The sequence below is a fragment of the Octodon degus genome, unplaced genomic scaffold (genome assembly GCF_000260255.1).
Source record: "Octodon degus isolate 3935 unplaced genomic scaffold, OctDeg1.0 scaffold00001, whole genome shotgun sequence".
Taxonomy (NCBI): domain Eukaryota; kingdom Metazoa; phylum Chordata; class Mammalia; order Rodentia; family Octodontidae; genus Octodon; species Octodon degus.
The window spans coordinates 19489966-19494608 of NW_004524577.1; positions in this window are offsets into that span (position 1 = coordinate 19489966).

A 4643-nucleotide genomic window follows, 5' to 3' on the forward strand; every position below is an offset into this window, starting at 1 on the left:
TCTACAGGGTGTTCAGGGTCTCACTACTAGATCGCACTTGTAGTGATCTGCCTGTTTACAGCCTCCCAAGAGCTGGGATTACAGGCGCGCGCCACCACGCCCAATCTCACTCGCTGTCTCAGTGTGCCCTGGGGGCGGGGCTGGCAGGTTTCTATTTTCTCATTTTTATTTTTATTTTTAAGAGGACCGGGGATTGAACCATCTTCCTGCCCCCCCCCTTTTATTTCTTTATTTTTATTTTTTAGTTTCTCATTTTTAGAGGACCTCACCACATGGTGCCCTTGATGAAGCAATACAGGGAAGTTCTTTGCAGGGTGTAACAAATTACATAAATGTTCTTTAATTTTATTTTTAAATTTACTTTATTTTTACAGAATACAAAATAGAGATACATTAAAAAAAAGCTTTAGAAATGATACAAGATTTCATTCAACAAAGTAATAGGAATTCAACAATGGTTGCTGCATTACATGATGCTATCTTCAAATTCGTTGTCCACATTACCAGATAAAAATGTGTAAGATTCATTTACAAAATAACAAAGAAGTTATAAGAAGTTCAAAAGACAAAAAAGTCAGTAAGAAAAAATAAATAAGTAAGCATTAACTGCTCCTCTCCAAAGACCAGCAGCAACCCTCAATACAGTTGTCCCAACTATTCTGCATATAGACCTAAATATATCTTTTTCCCTCCTTTCATGTGTCCTTTCCCTTAACCCAGTTCTTCCCTCCTATTGAATAATGTATTTCCCTTTCACATTATCTGTTGTACCTTTAGATTACCATTACTCTTTCAAGTTCTCACTCTAGCGAGATAATACAATGTTTGCACATGTGGACCTGATTTTTTTTTCACTTATCAGTGTAATCTCTATGTACAAAACCCTCAAATTTATCTTTTGTTATAGCTCAATAATACTCCATTGTTTGAAAATACCATATCTTTTTATCCATTCCTCAGTTGATAGACATTTGGGCTGTTTCCCAAATTGCTTAATTTTTTCTCCACTTTTTTTGTATTTTAGGAAGGGCTCTACAGGGGCTCAGGGGGTCACTACTAGATCAGACTCATAGTGATCCTCCTGTTTACAGCCTCCCAAGAGATGGGATTACAGGTGCGTACCCCCACTCCCAGTCTCAATTGCCATTTCAGAGTTCCCCGAGGGCAGAGCCAGCACAGAAGGCCCAGGTTTTGAACCCCTTGCCCCTGCGCCTGCTTGCAGGAGCTTGAATCCACTGAGCTTTTTGGCAGGCCCACAAATTATATAACGTAAACATTTTATCAACTTATAATTATTGACCTACAGGGTATAGGATAAAAAGGTGGGCAATCTTTCTGGAAAAGATTGAGAGTTGGAGAGAAGTGTAAGAAGCTTCTAAGAAAAGGTGCTTCTGACGTGTTTTTTGACCAGCAGAGTTTTCTTAAGCAGAATACCGCTTTTAGAGAGATGTGATTGGTTTACAGCACTACCTTGCAGAAGGTATATTTACAAATATTTGGCTTTCTCGCCTGTGTTTTCAGAGAACCAACACAAAAACAGAGCCTGAGCAATCAAGAGTCATTAGAGCACCACATTGTTGAAACTTCCTGAATGACAAAAGACAACGCATTTGCAGCCAAGAAATTTTTATGATTCCAGCTTCTTAACAGACACTTACATTGTTATGAATATTTTACAATGGCAGTGTCTCAAAGTCATCCATATTGTTATTTCTTCGACACACCATCTGCTGTACTTGGCTACTTTGAGGATCTTTATAAGGTGGCTAATGAAATATTCACTCAGTTTCACATTTCATCAAAGATCACAATAGATAACCTTGACATAAGATACATTGCGTTTTATAAAGTTTCTGTTGCATCTCAAGAATCACACACTAATTGGAGGATGAGTCAAAAGGGGCCAGAGATGTGCTCAGCAGTGTGATTTCTTCCAAGTTCCCCATTCGAGTGCACACAGAGGCACTGAGGCATGAAACATTTCCTGGGATACAGCTTTAACCTGGAACAGGGTGTTGAAGCAAATAGGCCTTGATTACACATTAGATCATATTAGACCTAGTATCAAATTTTTGCAATCGCTTTAAAAGCAGAAAGAATTGTGTGCAATCAGCTTAACTACTCAGGACTTCAGTGTCCTCATGGGAAATAGGAATACTCACTTTTCAACATTCTTGTGTAAGTTACATTCGCTCTTTCAAATAAGATAATGAGTTAGTGCCTCCTGTTTTCAATGCATTGTTTCAGGATTTACAAATGTAGTACAGAGTCTGTATATTTGGCAAACATAGAGAATCTTAGCATGCTTAGCACTTTTACATTCTAGTAGAGGAAAGGACAGTAAATATTTTTCTTTTTTATTAATTTTATTAAGAAACAAATAGCAATGAGACAGTTTCAAAACAGGTTAGTAAGACAGTTTTAATAATTAATACATTGCATATTATTTCCTTCGTAGTGATCATTCATAGTACAAGATGAAGACATGATATCATCTCCATACACTGTTAGTACAAAACTTCCTTCTCATTGAATTAAGAGAAAGTAGCTGTATATCTATCCTAACTATTTTGTACACTCAGATACAAAATGGTCTTTCATTTATATCCCCTTTTTTGGTTTAGTTTTGTCAGAGACGGGTATTCCATTGCCATTTAAAGATTGTAGGTTCATGAATTCAGCAAAATAATCCAATATAATCCAGTAGTTCATAATAGTAGTGGGTTATCCGCAGGACTGGCAATGTCAGAAGTTGTGAAGGTTTATGCTTTCACAGGTTTCAAAGCTCAGCATATTAATATGGCTTTACTTTTTATACCTTGGTTGTATACTTTTCTGCTGGATGGCTAAGACCAAGAAAAAGCAAGAAATATATAATGAGAAATGTAACTTTTGTATCTGACAAATTCAGTCAAATCCCCTCAGGATTTATCCTGAGACCTTGTACCTCAGATTGTAGAACCTTTGTCATTGTCAGCCACGTGCATGAGTCATGGCCATTGCTTGACCAATGTGCTGTCTGTGAAAGACTAAGAGAATGTTTTCTCTCCATGTGACTCTCCTTAGACACACTCCACATCATCAATCACTTTCATCTGTGGCCCCATAATCTCCTTGATCAGAAAATTTGAGACATCACTGAGTTACAGGAAGTTACAGTACAGGTTCTCAAAGACAGTAAATTAACACATGAATATATATTGAAGTGTCAGCCAGCGATAAGTACTCTGGATAAAAAATTGTTAAAATAACAAGATAGAATGTCAAGAATATTATTCAGATGAAGTATTAACACACAAGGGCAACATATATAAACTATGCAGAATGGGCTGCATTTCCAAAAAGTGATGGGCATTATATTTAGCATAATTAGAAGAAGTCTTTGAGCAGGATTGGTAGCAAATACTGTTAATCCCAGCACTTGTGAAATGAAGAAGAGTCATGAATTTGAGGAAACTCAAAAGGAGGAATAAATTTAATAAGTTAAATATACTGAAATTCTTGTTTCCCCTTTCATTACTGTGAATAGCTTTAAAAATACAATACATGAAAACTAGCACTAGATAATTCCCCTCTACACAGCAGTTGGGGTAGCTGAATGTGACTATTGCACAATAAATTTAGTGTAAATATAGGTGGATTCATTTCAAAGGAAACACGTAAAATTTATGCAAGTGTCCATCATCAAGTTAATATAAATTTTAGCTTCTCAAAAAAAAAAAAAGTTTAGCTTCTCATTTTTGGGGGAACTGTAGTTTCATTAGTAATATGTGTCATACAAGTGAATGCAAGTTCAACTGTCAAAGCTTCATATTTTATTCTTTATTTTATTCTGAAATGACAAGACTGTGATCCTACAGGTTTTTTACTTTTTTATTGTAGGAAATAGTCTACAGGATGTTCAGGGTCTCATTACTAGATCAGACTCATAGTGATCCACCTGTTTACAGCCTCCCAAAAGCTGGGATTATGGGTGCATGTGCCACCACACCCAGTCTCAATTAGCATCTCAACGTGTTCTGGGGATGGGACTGGTGGAAGGCCTGGGGATTGAATCCTGGACCTTGTGCCTGCTTGCAGTTGCTTTAATCCCCTGAGCTAATTGGCCGGCTCTTGATCCCAGAATCTGGATTGCAAAAGAAACAACAATCTATTCTTCTTTATTTTTTTTATTTTTATTTTTTATTTAATTTATTTTATTTTTTTTTGCAGAACCAGGGATTGAACTCAGGCCCCTGCGCTTGCCAGGGAAGCACTTATCCCACCGAGCCATCTCCCTGGCCTCTAAAGTAGTCTATTCTTAAGGTAATCTTAAATGTCTGCATTTTAAGTGCTCTTTGAATTGCAAGAAAATTAACAAGCACTGCCAGTGGTAGCTTAGTCTGATGGTTTAGTTCTGAAAATCAATTTATAATCTACCACTAATAAACTCTGCTCAATATTGTATGATAGTTTAATTTGACGGTGTAATTCATCAAGATCTCTGCTTTGCTGGAAAAGTACTCATTACTGTAGCTACTTTATCTGTTTGAAAGACACACATGTATTAAGAGTTATGCCTATATTCAGACAAGTTGCTGCATGCCCAAAATCTAGCTATTGGTGGAGGAAAGAGGCAAAAGGTTTGCAAGTGTAAAGCCAAT